The 19,743-nt window shown below is 44.9% G+C and overlaps 1 protein-coding gene across 1 annotated transcript in view; it reads left to right on the top strand.

The window, feature by feature from the left end:
• The window catches only part of TP53BP2 (tumor protein p53 binding protein 2), a gene marked incomplete in the record, with an annotated part of 1,836,298 nt that overhangs the window by 728,207 nt on the left and 1,088,348 nt on the right, over window positions 1-19,743 (top strand).

Below are 19,743 nucleotides of genomic sequence, written 5' to 3'. Positions count from 1 at the left end.
AAGACTACCTATGGAAGCCATTTGTGCGACGGCCACATGGCCCACCCCTCATACCTTCATTTCACATTATAAATTGGATCTGGCCTCTAGAAGCAGAGCTGATTTTGGTTCCACTGTGCTCAAGAGTCTGTTCCGATGAGCCACCCAGGACTAAGGTGCTAGGGATGCTGTCCCAACCAACAAGAATGAAGGTGAGAGAGACAACTTAACATTAAGAAGTTATGTACCTACCATAACGTTCCATGTTAGCTGTCTTCTTCTAGCCTTCTTTCTTGCGTCCCACCCTCCATCCCCCTAGCCTAGATGGACCGAGAAGAGTCCTCCTACGGGTCTTGTCACTGGCTGAGTCTTTACCGATTATGTCCTCTACCTTTCTCTTCAGCCCTGTAGCTGACGTTTTTGCTATTGGGACGGTTGTCCTCTTGTATTATGATGGTGTTAGGTCTTCCAAATGAGATCTGGGGGTCTAGCGCCAGGCATTGTGGGATATAGGGAGGCCTCGAGCCAGTAAGTAGCTCTCGAGCTTTAGAAAATGGCTGAGTCGGAGCCGAAAGTTGGCTCTGAACCCAACCAGCAAGAAAGAAGGCGAGAAGAAGACAACTAACATGGAACGTTATGGTAGGTACATAACTTCTTATTCAAGTAGATCACTAGTGCAGTACTGTCTACCTCCCACAGTCCCCTTTCTCACTTTATTGTTTCCTCCTCTGGGATACCTTATCCTTGGTATATTCTTTTCCCTTTACCCTCAAATGTTCTTCATGTTTCACTGTTGCAGTCATTACATTTGGGTAATCTGCTGGCAGGTTGCCCTCAGTCGGCCTGATTAACAAAGTCTTGGGTCCTGCGTCTGCTGCTGTCTCCTCTTCCATGACGTTAGGTAAAACATGCAGCCGACACCATTTTAATCAGTCTTTCTTGCTGCGTGGTGCCCGAAGCAGAAGCAGTTTGAAAGTGCCGGTCAGCCGACTCCTGAAATTTTCATTTTCGAGTTTCAGAACCGAAGTCTTCAAACTAAAGCTAAGTACCCCCTTGGGGAAACTTTTTCTTGCTCCTTACCGATGTCAGTAAAAGTTAATAATTGTATTACTTGTGGGAAGCAAATACCTCATAAGGATTTTCATTTGTACTGTATTCCTTACCTAGGCCCTGACCACAGCGTGCCTTGCTGTCGGTTTTGTGCTAAATTTAACCAATGCACTATTCAGAGTTGGTACATTTTTGCTTCTAAATACTTTGGTTCAAGATTTAACTATTCTGAAATGTCGTCTGTTAGCAGTCCGACTACTGGAATTCACAAAAAATGCAAAGAAAAAGACAGAGACAGATGTTGAGGTCTAAAACCGACGACGAAGCTTCTGCTAAGTCAGTCGCTGTTTCGCCGGTACTCCGTGAGGCGCTTTCTCAGCCCCTGATGCCCGCTACTTTTGAGTCGCGGGTCTCTACCGAGACCCATTCGGAGGTATGCCGCGAGATTCTTCAAGTATTGAACCTGCGGATGTCTCTCCCTTGGAGCCGCTGAGCAGGCACTGGCTTCTGAGAGTGTTTTCAGACCTAAACATTTCTATATTAAACCAACACCATCATCAAAAACAAAGCCAAAACCAACTACTATTTCTGAAAAACCGACGCATGAGCCACGTGCTCAGGCACCGGCGCTATGCCTAAAAAACAAATTATCAAAATGGCTGAGGATTTAATTAACTTGATCAGGGGTTCCCAACCTCCTCCTGCTAAGAGGCCTGGGCAAGGCACTGATTATGAATCTTCAGATCAGATTTCCATTTCTTCTGATTCCTCTTCTGATCAGGAATTTTCTATCCCCACTTATGAGGACTCTGATGCAGAAGAATCCATCCGTTCTGCTTTTCCTCCTGAGTGTTTTTCTTTTGGAGAGACTTTGCATACCTTAAGGGACCATTTACATTGGGAGAGTCAGGACTTTTCAGAATCCAAAAAGAGGCTTAGAGATTTTCTTCTTCTTCCTCAGCATAGGCCTTTGGCTATACCTCTTGTTTTAGACATTGTTGATGTTTTCTCAGAATCCAGCATGGCTCCTGATTCCCTGCCTCCGGCTCCTAGTAATCCAGACAAATATTACAGGGTTCCTGACTCCCACAAGTTTCTTTTCAAAAATCCTACTGCTGCCCCTGAAACTATTTCTCAGGGTCCCAAGGGTGTTAAGGCTTCTACAGCTAAAAATCCTACCCCTTCTGATAGAGACTCCAAGGCGCTGGATCGATGGGGTAAGAAGGTTTATACGTCTGCAACCCTGGCAATCAGGGCTTTAAACTGCCAATTTCATATGCTTAAATATCAGCAGCATGTCATGGGCTTACTGAAACAGAAAATTATGTTGATTTCTGATTGTGTGGAAAATAGAGTTACAGGATTTATTGCATTCAGCTGAACAAGTTGGAAAGCATACTTTGCAATGTGATTTTGATTCCTTGGAGGCCTCTGGCAGGGCCGCCATAACTTGATCTGTGATAAGAAGGCATGCTTGGCTCAAGGAGCAAAATCTGCCTGATCATGTTAAAGCTAAATTGTTGGATGCTCCTTTACAGCAGGACAGTCTGTTTGGTAATAAAGCAGAAGAAATTTTAAAAAAGATGGAAGACGAAGCTAAATATATGCAAACTGTAAAAGATGCCTTGCAAGTGCAGCCACCTAGGTTCAGTAGGCACTGGCCTACTAAGAATTGGTCCTTTCCAGTACCCAACAGAGCCACTCAGGGTAAACCCAGACACTCCAAAGGCTCCAGGTTTCAGTCACAAGGATCTTACAGGACAAAACAATGGGGTGCCTCCACCTGCAAATCAGGAAGTAGCAAAGCACCACCCTACAGTAAACAGTCTCAATGACTTTTCTCTGCCATTTCCAAGCACTTATCTTTTGGCAGCCCCTTTGGGGGAAAACTAGCACTTCATGCTTAAAATTGGCATCTAATTACCCAGGACAAGTGGGTCTTAAATATATTTCATTTCCACACATTGCCAATTCCAAACGGATGGCCAGATTTTCCCTCAAATCAGTGGGCAGAGGCCCAGAAACAAGTCATGTCTCTCATGGATATGGGGGCTATTCAGCCAGTACCAGAAAAGGAAAAAGGACAAGGTTTTTATTCAAGACTTTTCCTGGTACCCAGAAAAGACAAATCACGACGTCCAATTCTGGACTTATCCCTTCTAAATACTTTCCTGGACATTCCAAAATTCAAGATGCTGACTCTACAACAGCTACTGCCTATGCTAGGCAAGAATGCTACTTTCCTGGACATTCCAAAATTCAAGATGCTGACTCTACAACAGCTACTGCCTATGCTAGGCAAGAATGCCTGGTTGGTAACTCTAGACTTAAGAGAGGCTTACCTGCATATCCCAATCAGGGAATCTTGCAGAAGATACCTCCGCTTCAAAGCAGGCTATTTGCATTACCAGTTCTCTGCACTGCCCTTTGGCTTATCTACTGCGCCCAGGGTCTTTACAAAGTGCCTGGCACCAGTAATTGCATTCTGCAGACAAAGAAGCATTCAAATTTGTCCTTATCTGGACGATTGTCTAATTCAGGCAGAGGATGAGGACACTCTTCTACAACATCTGGCATTTGTAAAAAGGCTTCTAACATGCCTAGAGTGCACCATAAACAAAAAGAAATCACAACTGTTACCCTCTCAAATAATTACATTCCTGGGTGCAAGCTTGAATACAACTGCCCAGATGGCTTGCCTCACGCCAGACAAACAAATTCAATTGATAACATACCTCAAACAAGTGGCCACAAAAACCCAGCTATCTGCAAGACAAATTCTGCAGGCTTTGAGGTTCATGGCATCCTGCATTCTACTAATTCCACATGCAAGACTGCATATGAGGAAACTTAAATGGTACCTACAAAGCTTATGGAGTCAACATTGTCACAGCCTGGAAACAATGATTCCTCTCATTCCTTGCCTGCAACAGGAGTTCCTTTGGTGGGCAGAGGCCTGTCACCAAAACAAGAGACTGTCATTCATTCTACCCCCTGCCACCCAAACCATGACTACAGACACATCAGACTATGGTTGGGGGGCCCATCTGGCAGGGAGATGCATTAAGGGTGAATGGAGCCTAAATCAAATGCACCTACATATCAACCAGAAAGAAATGCTAGCTGTACAGAATGCTCTGACAGCCTTCAAGGACTTCCTTCATCCAGGACAACTACTGATAAAGACAGACAACACCACAGTTATGTGATACATAAATAAGCAGGGGGGGTACCCACTCCTACCCCCTTTGCAAACTAGCCATGGCCTTGTGGAACACAGCCTTGACTTACCAAATGCATCTACAAGCTCAATTCCTGCCAGGAAAGCAAAACACTCTGGCAGATGACCTAAGCAGAAATCTTATGGGCCCACACGAATGGAAACTGGATCCACAAATCTTCAGCATGTTGACACGAAAATGGGGGAGCCCAGACATAGATCTATTTGCCTCTCCCCAAAACTACCAGTTGGACAAATTCTGCACAAGAAATCACAAAAAAGCTTGGAAAGTGGATGCTCTATCCTTCAGCTGGAAAATCCTCAGTCTATGCCTTTCCCCCTCTGCTCTCCAAGGTTTTACTAAAAGTCAGACAGGAAAAAACAAAAATTATTCTGATTGCTCCGGACTGACCTCGCCAACACTGGTACCCGCTTCTAAGGAACATGTCACACCTTCCTCCGTGGTACTTGCCTCAGACACCTCATCTAATGTCTCAGCAGAACTGTCAAATTCTGCACACTCAGCTCCAAACTCTGAATCGTGCAGCATGGCTAATCAACTAATTTCACCAATCACTTTTCTCAGCAAACCTGTGATGGATATCATTTTGGAGGCTAGAAGGCCTAGTACTAGAAAATCTTATGCTGATAAATGGAAGAGATTCTGTGCCTGGAACCAAGCACAGGGAATAAATGCAGCAATGCCCAATATTCCTCAGATTTTGCAATATTTAACTGAGATGCTTCACAAGGGCCTCTTTTTCTTCTATAAAAATCCATGCCTCTGCCATCTCAGCTCATTACAACACAGAGCCTCCTCTCTTTTCTCATCCCCTGCTAAAGCAGTACCTCAGAGGTGCCAAAAATTTGAGACCTCCCAGGAGAGCACCGACTCCTGCATGGGACCACAATTTTGTGCTGGAAAAACTCATCCTACCTCCTTTTGAACCAGCAGCTACTGCAGACATAAAATTTATTTCTTGGAAGACAGCCTTTCTATTAGCAGTCACTTCAGCTAGAAGGGTTGTGGAACTGCAGGCTCTCATGGCAGTGGAGCCTTCCATTATATTTTATCCAGACAGGGTGACCCTCAGGACCAATCCCTCTTTTATGCCTAAGGTGGTATCCAGTGTGACTCGTAACCAGACCATTCATCTGCCAACTTTTTTCCCAAGTCCGCAGAACAAGGGGGAGCGGATTCTGCATTCATTGGATGTACACAGACAACTAAGATTCCACCTAAACAGGACAAAATCTCTAAGAAAGTCTGAGCAACTACCGGTGGCATTGGCTGCAGGGACGGAGGGGAATGCTATATCAAAGCAGACTGTTTCAAAATGGATAAGCCCATTGTATTAATTTCTGCTATATGCACCATGGTAAACCTGTCCCCAAGGGGATCAGATCCCATTCCACCAGGGCTGCATCTACATCTGCAGCCTTTCTCAGAGGGGTTCCTACCAGAGACATTCTAGAAGCTGCTACTTCGAGTTCAGTTCATACGTTCACAAAGCATTGCCATTTACCTCTCTTTTCTAAATCCAGGGCAGGCTTTGCCACTGCTGTCCTGCAGGGCCTTACAGCTGCTCCTAATGCTGTATAATTCCATCCTCCCATCCATAGCTTTGGGATTCTACCCAAATGTAATGACTGCAGCAGTGAAACATGAACAATATAGTACAGTTGTGTACACTTACCATAAATGTAGATGTTCGAGTGTATTCACTGTTGCAGTCCGGGTTACCCACCCGCCAGCCCCCTTTCTTCTCTATTATTATACCTCTTCTTTCCTTCACTATGCTCAAAAGCCTTTGTGGTGTATTTGATTTTAGTTGGAGGTAATTTTTTTGTGTTCTAAAATACATGCATATAGATATATATATTTTTGCTTCCCCATTTGGGGGGCACCTGACATCTGGGGCAAGAAAAACTGATTAAAATGGCGTTGGCTGTATGTTTTATACACCTGACGACCTGACATCATGTAAGAGGAGACAGCAACTGACGCAGGACCCAAGACTTTGTTATTCAGGCCGACTGAGGGCAACCTGCCAGCAGATTACCCAAATGTAATGACTGCTAAAGTGAATGCACTCGAACATCTACAGTTATGGTAAGTGTACACAACTGTACTTTCTGAGTAGGAGTTGGGAAGTCCTGATTCTTCCTTTCTCTCCTTGGTATATAATACAAGAGGGTCTCACTTGCTGAGTACTCCTTGTAGCCTTTCTAGGGCCTTATTCTTTAACTATTGCTGTTCATGGCCTTGTCCCTTGGCAAGAAAGCTGTATTATGGCAAGACTGATTGACTGTTTTCTGCAGGAAACATCCTGATTTCCCGGACGTTTGAAAATGTCATACCTGGAAGGGAAGGGGTGCTGAGCTGTGGAAGTTGTGTTGGATATCAGAGCCTTCTGTGACTGAAGTCCCAGTAGTCAGGAGTACTGTAAGACTTAATTGTTTGAATATATACTATTTCTGGTAAGTTCTTGCACAATTTTTTTTTTTGCCATTGTCTGTCAATCCTACCCAAGACAGAGGGCTGGGGAAGTCACATTTCTAACAGCCAAAATGAGCATGCCCTAGTATGGTCCAACTTCTTAGTCTAGTGTGTCTTTTTTTTTTTGGCTTGATGGTGCCCACAGTCCGGCCGTTGCGGTGCAGTGGTTAGCTTGTTGCCTCACAGCAAGAGGTTCTGCTGTTCGATTGTCAGCTGGAATGCCTTCTGTGCAGAGTCTGCATGTCCTCCTTGTGGTAGAGTGAGTTTTAAAGATATGTATGGAGGTGTGTGTGTGTGTGTGTGTGTGTATGTGCCTTATGTGAAGGTTAGGTGCCAGGCTGGCACCTCAACACTGTAAAAACTCCACTACCAATCTGTGGACAGATGATCCTCTGTGGCAACCCCTAACAGGAGAAACCGAAAGAAATTGCTGTGGTGCCCACATTCCTCACAGTGGCTATAGCAAGCCCAAGTACAACTGCAAATGGTCAGCTTTTGATCTGTGCTCTACCCCAGTTAACAAAACAAAAATAAAAGCAAACTTGAAAAATGTAAATGTCATGCAGAATTGCAAGATACCAATGGTTACAAACTGGCCACAAGCTCACTGATCATCTTCTGCTGTCAGTCTTGTTGCTTGGCCCTGGTATGATGGACAGTCCTCATCATTGTCAGGGTAAGGTGAGTCTTCTACTCCTACTGCTAAACTCTTCAAAAGTTCTGATGACTGACACCTCCATGGCAGGGTGGAGAGCATCTTACGATGCTTTTCGTGTTTCACTGTTGCAGTCATTACACTTGGGTTATCCTGCTGGCAGGCTACCCACAATCGGCCTGAATTTCAAAATCTAGGTCCGGCGTCGGTTGCTGTCGCCTCTTCCCTGACGTCAGTGCACCAGGGGCATAAAAGATGCAGCCGACGCCATTTTCTTCAGTCTTTCTTGTCGCGAGGTGCCCGAAGCATAAGCAGTTCGCAAGTGCCAATCGACCGACTCCTGAGATTTTTGTGTTCAAATTTCAGATCCAAAGTCTTCATTAAAAGCTAAGTACCTAATTGGGGAAACTTTTTTCTTGCTCCAGACCGATGTCAGAAAAAGTTAATAATTGTATTTCTTGTGGGAAGCAAATACCTCATAAGGACTTTCATTCTTACTGTATTCCTTGCCTAGGCCCTGACCACGACGTTGCTAGTTGTCGGTTTTGTGCTAGATTTTAACCAACATGCTATTAAGCGTCGGTACGATTTTGCATTACACTATTTTGGCGGAAGATTTAATTATACCATGTCGTCGGATAGCCATCCGACTACTGGAATTCACAAGAAATGCAAAGAAAAGGACAGGTATCCGAGGTCCAAAATCGACGACGAGGCTTCTTCTAAGCCAGTCACCGGTTCTCAGTGAGGTGCTTTCACAGCCCCTGACGCCCGCTGCTTTAGACCCGCAGGCCGCTACCGACTCCCACGTGGGGTCGCCTAGGCCACTGGAAGGTCAAAGGTATTGGACCTTCAGAGACTATTCCCTCAGATGGGTCCGGAGCCGCTGAGCAGGCATCGGCTTCTGAGGGTGTTTTCAGACCAACTCAATTATACATTAAAACCACTACAGCTTCAAAGGCAAAGACTAAAGCACCCTTAAAGACAAAGAAACAAGTACAACAGCCTCATGGACAGGCCCCCATGCCCAAAAAACAGATGCTCAAAATGGCCGAAGACTTAATTACTTTGATCAGGGGTTCCCATCCCCCTCCTGATAAAAGGCCTAAGCAAGAGACAGAATATGAATTTTCAGATCAGGTTTCCATTTCATCTGATTCCTCTTCGGATCAGGAATACTCTCTTCCTCCCTACGAGGATTCTGATGCTGAAGAATCTATCCCTTCAGCCTGTCCTCCTGAGGATTACTCTTTTGGGGAAACCTTGCATTCCATGAGGGAGCATTTCCACTCGGAGAGCCAAGATTTTTCAGAATCTAAGAAAAGGGTCAGGGACTTCCTTTTACTACCACAACACAAGCCCCTAGCTATTCCACCTGTGTTAGACATTGTTGATGATGTATTTTCAGAGTCTAGTCTGACCCCTGACTCCTTACCTCCAGCTCCTGTTAAGCCGGACAGGTACTACAGGGTCCCTGACTCTCATAAATTCCTTTTCAAAAACCCTGCTGCTGACCCAGAAACCATCTCTCAGGGTCCCAAAGGGGTCAAGGCTTCCTCTGCAAAAAACCCTACCCCCTCTGACAGGGATTCTAGTGCATTGGACAGATGGGGAAAAAAGATTTACACTTCTGCTACCTTGGCTATAAGGGCTTTAAATTGTCAGTTTCATATGCTCAAATATCAGCAATATATTATGTCACTGCTTAAACAGAAAATGTTGACAAATTCTGAATGTGCAGAAAACAAAGAAATGCAGGATTTATTGCATACAGCTGAACAAGTTGGAAAGCATACTTTGCAATGTGGTTTTGATTCTTTGGAGGCCTCCTGCAGAGCCGCTGTTACGGGTTCTGTCATCAGGAAACTTGCTTGGTTAAAGGAACAAAGTCTGCCTAATAATGTCAAAGCAAAATTATTAGATGCCCCATTACAGCATGATACTTTGTTTGGTGTTAAAGCAGAAGAGGTGTTAAAGAAAATGGAGGACAAAGCTAAATCTATGCAAACGGTTAAGGATTTCTTACAGGTTCAACCTCCAAGATTTAGCAGACACTGGCCTACAAAGAACTGGTCCTTTCCAGTGTCACACAGACCACAAAGGGGCAGATATAGATGCCCAAGATGCAGATCCCAGCCCCAAGGTTTGTACAGGTCTAAACAATGGAGTGCTTCTACCGCCAAAAGTGGAGAAGACAAATCACAACCATACAGGAAACAGTCCTAATGACTTCCCCCTGCCTGCACCAAGCACTTATCTACTGGCAGCACCTTTAGGGGGAAAACTAGCACTTTTTTGTCAAAACTGGCACATAACCCAGGACAAATGGGTCCTAGACATAGTGTCACAAGTCTGCAAGTTTCACTTCCATACCCTGCCAAGGACAAACGGTTGGCCAGACCTGCCAAAACATCAATGGGCAGAGGCACAAAAGCAAGTCTCATCCCTCATGGACATGAGGGCCATTCAACAAGTACCAGAGCAAGAGCAGGGACAAGGATTTTATTCAAGACTGTTCTTGGTACCAAAAAAGGACAAGACCTGGAGACCAGTACTGGACCTATCTGGATATACCAAAATTCAAAATGTTGACTCTACAGTAACTTCTGCCCATGCTGGGCAAGAAGGCTTGGGCTGGTGACTTTAGAACTTAAAGAGGCATACCTGCATGTCCCAGTCAGACAAACATGCAGAAGATACCTCAGATTCAAAGCTGGCTCAATGCACTACCAATTCTCTGCACTGCCATTTGGCTTATCTACTGTGCCCAGGGTCTTCACAAAGTGCCTGGCATCAGTAATTGCATTCTGCAAAGAGGAATACAAATATATCCTTACTTGGACGACCGCCTTATTCAAGCAGAGAACAAGGACATTCTACTAGAGCATCTGGCATTTGTAAAGAGATTTATAACAGGTCGAGGATACACAGTCAACGAAAAGAAATCAAAACTAGTGCCCTCTCAAGAGATAATATTCCTGGGTGCAAGCTTAAATACAACTGCCCAGATGGCTTATCTCACGCCAGACAAACAAAGGCAACTGACTATACCTATTTCAACCTGTTGGCAACAAAGGCCCAGTTATCTGCAAGAAAAATTCTGCAGGCTTTGGGCTTCATTGCATCCTGCATTCTACTAATTCCATATGTGAGACTGCATATGAGGAAACTTCAATGGTACCTAAAAAGTGTTTGGACTCAACATTGCCACAGCCTTGAAACAATAATTACCCTCATTCCCTGCCTGCAACAGGAGTTTCGTTGGTGGGCGAAGGCTTGTCACCAGAACAAGGGACAGCCATTCACCTTACCCCCAGCTAGGCAGACATTAACAACGGATGCATCAGATTATGCCTGGGGGGCCCACATGGCAGGAAGATGTATTCAAGGAACATGGTCCACAAACCAAATGCATCTACATGTCAATCAAAAAGAGATGCTAGCTGTTCAGAATGCCCTGACAGTCTTCAAGGACTTATTTCATCCGGGACAACTACTGATAAAGACAGACAACACCACTGTCATGTGGTATATAAACAAGCAGGGAGGCACTCATTCTTACCCCCTTTGCAGAATAGGCATGACTGTGGGACACAGCTTTGACTTACCAAGTACATCTGCAGGCACAATTCCTGCCAGGAAAGATAAATACTATTGCAGACGAACTAAGCAGAAACCTCATGGATCCCCACGAGTGGAAATTGGATCCACAAGTCTTCAGCATGATAACAAGGGAATGGGGATGCCCGGATATAGATCTATTTGCCTCTCCTCACAACTACCAACTAGAAAGATTCTGCACAAGGACTTATCACAGACAAGCATGGAAAGTGGACGCACTCTTTCAGCTGGAAAAGCTTAGCAGTATATGCCTTTCCTCCACTGCCTCTCCTCCCCAAGGTACTCCTAAAGGTCAGACAAGAGAAGCCAAAGATGATACTGATTGCCCCAGACTGGCCCCGCCAGCACTGGTACCCAATCCTAAGGAACTTGTCTCAATGCTCGGCTTGGACCTTGCCTCAAATACCTCATCTACTATCCCAACAAAACAATCAGATCCTGCACAGCCAGTTAAAGACCTTAAATCTGGCCGCATGGCGGATAATGTAGTGATACAAAACGCACCTCTCACTAAAGCTGTAATGGATGTCATTTTGGAGGCCAGAAGGCCTAGTACCAGAAAATCTTACTCTGGAAAATGGAAGAGATTCTGTGCTTAGAACCAGGCACAAGGAATTGACACAGCTGTACCAGATATTCCTCAGATTATGCAATACTTAACTGAGATGCTGGACAAAGGCCTATCCTTTTCATCAATTAAAATTCATGCCTCTGCCATTTCAGCTCATTACAATACAGAGCCACCAATCTTTTCTCATCCTTTAATTAAGACAGTACCTCAGAGGAGCCAAAAACTTAAGGCCTCCAAGGAGATCACCAATACCTGCATGGGACCACAATTATGTTTTGGAAAAAACTCACCCTGCCTCCTTTTGAGCCAGCCGCTGCAGCTGATAGAAAGTTTTTATCTTGGAAAACAGCTCTGCTCCTAGCAATAACCTCTGCAAGACGAGTCTCAGAGCTAGACACTCATGGCTGTGGAACCTTTTATAATTTTTTTATCCAGACAGGGTTTCTCTGAGGACAAACCTGACATTTATGCCTAAGATAGTGTCCAGTGTGGCCCTTAACCAAACTATTCATCTGCCTACTTTTTATCCAAACCCACAGAATAAGGGGGAGAGAATTCTGCACTCTTTGGACATACACAGACAGCTACGCTTCTACTTGAACAGAACCAAAGCTTTCAGAAAGACAGAGCAACTACTAGTGGCATATGCTGCAGGATCACAAGGAAAGGCTATCTCAAAGCAGACTATTTCAAAGTGGATAGGCCACTGCATTTGTTTCTGCTATTCACAACATGGCAAGTCATTGCCTAAGGGCGTTAGGCCACATTAAACCAGAGCAGCAGCCACTTTAGCAGCCTTCCTCAGGGGAGTACCAACCAAAGACATTTTAGAGGCTGCTACCTGGAGTTCAGTGCACACCTTTACAAAGCACTATCATTTACCACTCCACTCTAAATCCAGGGCAGGCTTTGCCACTGCAGTTCTGCAGGGCCTCATAGCAGCTCCTAATGCTATTTAGCTCCAGCCTCCCAACCTTAGCTTTGGGATTCAACCCAAGTGTAATGACTGCAACAGTGAAACACGAAGAACATAGTACAGTTGTGTACACTTACCATAAATGTAGATGTTCGAGTGTATTCACTGTTGCAGTCCAGGTTACCCACCCACCATCCCCATATCTTTGCTGCAGTTTATCTGCTCTTCTCTAACCTATACAACCTATGTGGTGTATTTGCTTATAGATGAAGGTATTATATATATTTTGGTGCATGCATGTTTTATTGGCATATTTTTAGCCTACCCTTTTGGGGGGCACCTGACATCTCGGGCAAGAAAAACTGAAGAAAATGGCGTCGGCTGCATCTTTTTTACCCCTGGCCCACAGACGTCAGGGAAGAGGCGACAGCAGCCGACGCCGGACCTAGACTTTGGAATTCAGGCCGACTGAGGGTAGCCTGCCAGCAGGATAACCCAAGTGTAATGTCTGCAACAGTGAATACACTCTAACATCTACATTTATGGTAATTGTACACAACTGTACTTTCTTCATGGTTCAAATGAAGTAGGTCCTGCAGCAAATGTGGGCAGTAAATGAACCATTTAGAGTTACATTCTTTCATCTGTATTATGAAAATGTTGAAAGGGATGTAGAATCCATGACCTGTTTAGGTCTGGTTCTACAACCAGTCCATCCTGTGGTGCCTGAGTAAGTGTGGTGGTATTGCATGCTTGTGCACCATTGTAATCAGAGTTGATGCGAGCATAGCAGAGAACCATATGCAGATGCAGTATTTATTTAGCTTTGACACCCCTAACAAATGTTAATGTGCTGGCCAGTTCTCTGAGATGCTTTTTCTGTCCTCTTTCTGGATATGAGGATTTTGGTGGTTCCGTATTCAGTGACCTGCTAGTGTAGTATACTGTAGGTTGATCTATTTACTTTTCGATGTAGCAATGTCTTTCCCCTATTCTTCTTGGCAGTGCAGAACAAAAAGAGAGTTAGAAGTGAGCGTGTTCATCATCTACTAGCAGGAAAATTTTATGTACTGCTTTCGTCCATTCCTTCTCATTCCACTGTTTATTGCAGAGTTTGACAAGGGAAGGGCAAAGATTGTTTTTCTGTCCCTTTAGCGGTGGTGAAGACTATGGATGTTCATCGTGCATACAGCTGCAGTCATAACAGATGGGTTCTCCTGCCGTCAGGTGGGTCCTCGGTCGTCCGAATTCCAAAGTGTAGGTCCGGCGTCGGTTGTCGTCGCTTCTTCCCTGACGTCAGTGCGACAGGGGTATAAAAGAACCAGCCGACACCATTTTCTTCAGTCTTTTTTGCCGCGCGGTGCCCGAAGCAGAAGCAGTTCGCAAGTGCCGGTCGGCCAGCTCCTGAGATTACAAAAAATTTGGAACCGAAGTCTTCTTAAAAGCTAAGTACCCGTTGAAACTTTTTCTTGCCTCAGACCGATGTCAGACAAAGTTAATAATTTTATTTCTTGTGGGAAGCAAATACCGCATAAGGATTTCCATTCCCTCTGTATACCTTGTTTAGGCCCAGACCACAACGTCTCGGTCTGTCGCTTTTGTGCTACATTCAACAAACGCACTATTAAGCGTCGGGCGGAGTTCGCCCAGCATTATTTTGGGAAAGCATTTAACTATACTATGTCGTCGGATACTCCGACTCTGGTTTTGTCTAAAAAACGCAAAGACAAGGACCGACACTCGAGGTCCGCGGCCTCTACCGACACCACGCCAAAGCCGACTACACGTGGTCTGGTTCTCAGCGTGGAGCCTACACAGCCCCTGATTACCGACGACACTTCTTTGGCGGTGTCTCCTGTACCCGAGGTCGCAGGCTCCTCGGCCCACACCCTGACTACAGATACCGAAGCCACGCTTGGCATTGAAACACAGAATGTGGACAGGTCCACCTCCACTCAAGGTGTCTTCAGACCTTCCTCTTCTTTCTCCATCAAGGCTTTCACCAAGTCTAAAGCTGCCATGCACCCTAAGAGACCGGCTACACAGGGCCCATCTCCAGGCCCCATGCCTAAGAAACAGAGGCTTAAAATGGCTGAGGATTTAATTACTCATTTGGTGAAACTCTGCATACCTTAAGGGAACACTTCCACTGGGAAGGCCAGGATTATTCAGATTCCATTAAAAGGCTCAGGGAATTTCTTTTGCTACCCCAGCACAGGCCTCTGGCTATACCTCCTGTCCTGGACATCCTAGATGATGTTTACTCGGAGGCCTGCCTTAACCCGGACTCTCTCCCCCCAGCTCCAGTTAAGCCTGACAGGTACTACAGGGTTCCTGACTCACACCAATTTCTATACAAAGGCCATGCTGCTGACCTAGAAACCATCTCACAGGGGCCCAAGGGAGTTAAGGCCTCCATTGCCAAAAAGCCATTGCCTTCCGAGAGAGATTCCAGATCCTTAGAAAGGTGGGAAAAAAAGGTATATACCTCGGCTACCCATGAGGGCCTTAAACTGTCAGTTTCATATGCTAAAATACCAACAGTTTCTGTTATCTCAATTGAAAAGTAAAATGTCACAACCTGAACAACCAGACATGGAGTTGCAGGATTTGATGCATAGTGCAGAACAAGTGGGTAACCATACCTTACAATGTGGTTTTGATGCTCTAGAGGCCTCATGTAGAGCTGCTGTTACAGGCTCAGTCATACGTAGGCATGCTTGGCTCAAGGAACAAGCCTTGCCTGATCATGTCAAAGCTAAATTACTAGACGCTACTCTTCAAAAGGATGTACTATTTGGGGCAAATGCTGAGGAAGTATTACGGAAAATGGAGGAAAAGGCTAAATCAATGCAAACTGTGAAAGAATTTATGCAGGTTCAACCCCCACGTTTTAGTAGAAATTGGCCTTCCAAAAACTGGTCCTTTCCTGCCACAGACAGACCCCAAAGAGCCAGATACAGGCGCCCGAGGACAAACACAAGGCTCGTACAGAGGCAGACAATGGCAAGCTCCTACACAAAGAGGTGGTGAGGACAACTCGCAATTTTTCAGAAAGCAAAACCAATGACTTTCCCCTTTGCATGCCAACCAGGTCTCAAATGGCAGCACCCTTAGGAGGAAAGCTGGCACTATTCTCAGAAAAATTGGCATATTGTCACAAAGGACAAATGGATCCTGAACATTATAAACAGAGGCTACAAATTCCATTTTCATACCCTTCCAAAAATGAAAGGCATGCCAAACCTGCCACACAATCAAAGGGCAGAGGCACAAAAGCAAATTTCAGATCTTATAAACATGAAAGCTATTCAAGAGGTACCTACACACGAACAAGGTCAAGATTTTTATTCCAGGCTATTTCTGGTGCCAAGGAAGGGCAAAGACTGGAGACCTATTTTGGATCTTTCCATCCTAAACACATTCCTACTCGTACCAAAATTCAAGATGCTCACTCTACAGCAACTTCTTCCCATGCTGGGCAAGGAGTCTTGGCTGGTAACATTGGACCTCAAGGAGGCATACCTGCATGTTCCAATCAGACAAAATTGCAGAAGATACCTCAGATTTCTTGCAGGTTCAATACATTATCAATTCTCTGCATTGCCCTTTGGTTTATCTACTGCGCCCAGAGTATTCATGAAATGCCTGGCATCCGTAATTGCCTACTGCAGACTTCAAGGGATACAAATATACCCTTATTTGGATGACTGCCTGATCCAAGCGGACAGCAAGCACAGTCTTCTGAAACATCTGGCTTATGTAATAATGTTATTAAACTCTCTAGGATACACAGTCAACAAAGAGAAATCAATGCTAATACCCTCTCGGAAGATAATTTTCCTGGGTGCCAATTTGGACACAAACACCCAGATGGGCCTACCTCACGCCAGAGAAGCAGGGGCAACTAATTCAATATTTCAGAACACTGGCAAATTGCACCAGGCTGACTGCAAGGAAAATCCTGCAGGCTCTGGGATTCATGGCATCTTGCATCTTACTAATCCCTTGTGCAAAGCTGCATATGAGAAAACTACAATGGTACCTAAAAAACATATGGTCTCAACACAGCCACAGTTTGGAAACAATGATACCACTAATTCCATGTCTGCAAAAGGAATTTCTGTGGCGGGCTCAAGCATGCCAAACAAACACAGTTCTTCCATTCAGCAAGCCTCAAGCAAATCGTCATCACAACAGACGCCTTGGACTACGCCTGGGGGACGCACATGACAGACCGGTGCATTCAGGGCAAATGGTCCCAAAAAGAAAAGCACCTTCACATCAATCAAAAAGAAATGCTAGCAGTGATAAATGCTATTACAGCCTTCAAGGACCTTCTACAACCAGGTCAGCTATTGATAAGAACAGACAACACCACAGTTATGTGGTACATAAACAAGCAGGGAGGAACACATTCGTATCCCTTATGCAGACTGGCCATGTCACTTTGGAACATGGCCATGGACTTACAAATGGAGCTACAAGCACAGTACTTGCCAGGCAAGGAAAACACGCTGGCAGACAACCTAAGCAGGAATATGACAGATCCACACGAATGGAAGTTGCATCCAAAAGTTTTTACAGAAATAATCCAAGAATGGGGAAGGCCAGACATAGATCTCTTTGCCTCCCACAAAATCATCAATTGACAAAATTCTGCTCAAGGATCTTCCATCCAAAGGCCTGGAGAGTGGACGCTCTCTCTTTCAGTTGGACATCAATGACAGTTTATGCCTTCCCACCTCTTCCTCTGCTGCCCAAAGTCCTATTGAAGACCAGAGCAGACAGACCAAAGATGATCCTCATTGCTCCGGACTGGCCAAGGCAACACTGGTACCCACTACTAAGGAGCCTGACGATTCGCCACCATGGACCCTGCCTCTAATGCCTCTTCTTCTGACTCAGCACAGCTTCAAAACTCTTCACAGTCAGCTGAAGACACTCAATCTAGCCGCATGGAAGATTCCTTAGCATCACAGCAGGCCCTGCTCTCCAAGGAGGTGCAGGATGTCATTTTGGAGGCCAGAAGGCCATCAACTAGAAAAGCTTACTCTGCAAAATGGAAACGTTTTTGTGTTTGGAATGAGAAAGGGCCAGTGCCCTGGAAAACTGAATTTACCTCATATACTACAATATTTGGCCGAACTGCTAAGCAGTGGACTTTCGTTCTCCTCCATCAAAATCCATGCCTCAGCCATTTCTGCAGAATACAACACTGATCCACCTTTATTCTCTCACCCTCTATTAAGACAGTTCCTCAGAGGGCTAAGAATTTAAGACCTCCAAGAAAACAACCAATACCTGCTTGGGATCTTAATTTCATTCTGGAAAAACTGACTTTGCGCCCTTTTGAACCAGCTGCCTCATCAGATTTACAATATTTGTCCTGGAAAACAGCTTTCCTTCTGGCTATCACTTCAGCTCGTAGAGTTTCAGAACTACAGGCTCTTATGGCTGTCCAGCCTTTCATCATCTTCCATCAGGACAGAGTTTCATTACGTACCAACCCGTCCTTTATGCCTAAAGTGGTATCCAGGGTAGCTTTAAATCAGGCCATACATTTACCTACTTTTTATCCTAATCCTCAAAACAAAGGGGAGAGATTACTGCATTCCTTGGATATCCACAGACAACTGCGTTATTATTTGGACAGAACAAAGCCTTTCAGAAAATCAGAACAGCTTTTGTGGCCTATGCGGTAGGAGCTCAAGGAAAGTCAATATCCAAACAGACAATCTCAAAATGGATAGCCCACTGCATACGCTTTTGCTATTCCTTTCATGGCAAAACTGTACCTACAGGCATTAGAACTCATTCCACCAGGGCCACAGCCACCTCTGCAGCCTTCCTCAGAGGAGTTCCTACCAAGGATATTTTAGAAGCAGCCACTTGGAGTTCTGTGCATACCTTCTCTAAGCACTACAACCTTCCATTATACTCCAAGTCTAGAGCAGGCTTTGCCACTGCAGTCTTGCAGGGCATTTTGGCTCCTCCTAGCTCCGCCTAGTGCCTACCACCCCTTTCTTAGCTTTGGGATTCTACCCATCTGTTATGACTGCAGCTGTATGCACGATGAACATAGTACAGTTTTGTACCTACCATAAATGTAGATGTTCGAGTGCTAATACAGCTGCAGTCCAGGTTTCCCTCCCACCTTCCCCTCTAGGGGTATTCTTTTATGGTGTATTTGCTTGCAACTACTGTTTTTTTATTATATCGCATTGCATTATTACATTTTATGTATTGCCTTCCTTCTGGGGGCACCTGACATCTGGGGCAAGAAAGACTGAAGAAAATGGCGTTGGCTGGTTCTTTTATACCCCTGTCGCACTGACGTCAGTGAAGAAGCGACGACAACCGACGCCAGACCTAGACTTTGGAATTCAGCCGACCGAGGACCCGCCTGACGGCAGGAGAACCCATCTGTTAAGACTGCAGCTGTATTAGCACTCGAACATCTACATTTATGGTAGGTACAAAACTGTACTTTTCATTCCCTCAGATCCCTGACAGTGTAGACAACCTTCCCTGTAAATGACAAAATTTCCCACTACTAGCTGGGGCTATAATGGTCTTTACTTAGGATGTGGCTGTTTATATAGCTTTACTGATTATGTGTGATATTTCAGAAAGGGTGCTGGAAGTGTTTGATTAGAAGCCTTCTTCCTGGCAGATGTACTTTGCCAAGAGGAAGCAGCTGTCTGTATAGGAGGAAAGGTATTCTTTGCCACCCCATTCAGTCAGCATGCAGGTGTTTCTGACTTGAGTCAAACTGCTGTTTCATTTGAATCTTGGTTATTTCAGTCATTATCTTTTGGAGGGCCAAACTGTGGCTCAAAACAGTCTGGTCAAGTTGTACTGTAAAGATGTTCAACATCTTCATTCTCCTTTGAAGAGTCCTTCATTTCTTGGTGCTCAAATTTTATGATTTACAGGCTTGTCTTTCTACTGTTCAAGCCTGCTGGTTCAGTTGCTTTGAAGTTCTTCTCTTGGAAGGGAAGGTGTTTTTTCTAGGTACCTGGCTCATTTAACATGGTCATGATGTCAGGCTATGGCCTTTTCAAAAGGATTGGGACTCTCTTTTTAGGACTTTAATTGTACATTTGAGTGCTGTAGATTATTACTAGTGAGATTTTAAGTTAAACAGTACTGATTTCCAACTGCCATAGCATAGCTGTGCGATCCCGAATGATGACAACCCATCTCTGACTCAGGTGGATGGGATTTG

This window comes from Protopterus annectens, chromosome 1.part2 (assembly GCF_019279795.1).
Source record: "Protopterus annectens isolate FY-2018-M chromosome 1.part2, PAN1.0, whole genome shotgun sequence".
Lineage (NCBI taxonomy): Eukaryota > Metazoa > Chordata > Ceratodontiformes > Protopteridae > Protopterus > Protopterus annectens.
Note: the sequence above shows the minus strand (reverse complement) of the source record. Positions and strands in the feature narration are given on the sequence as shown.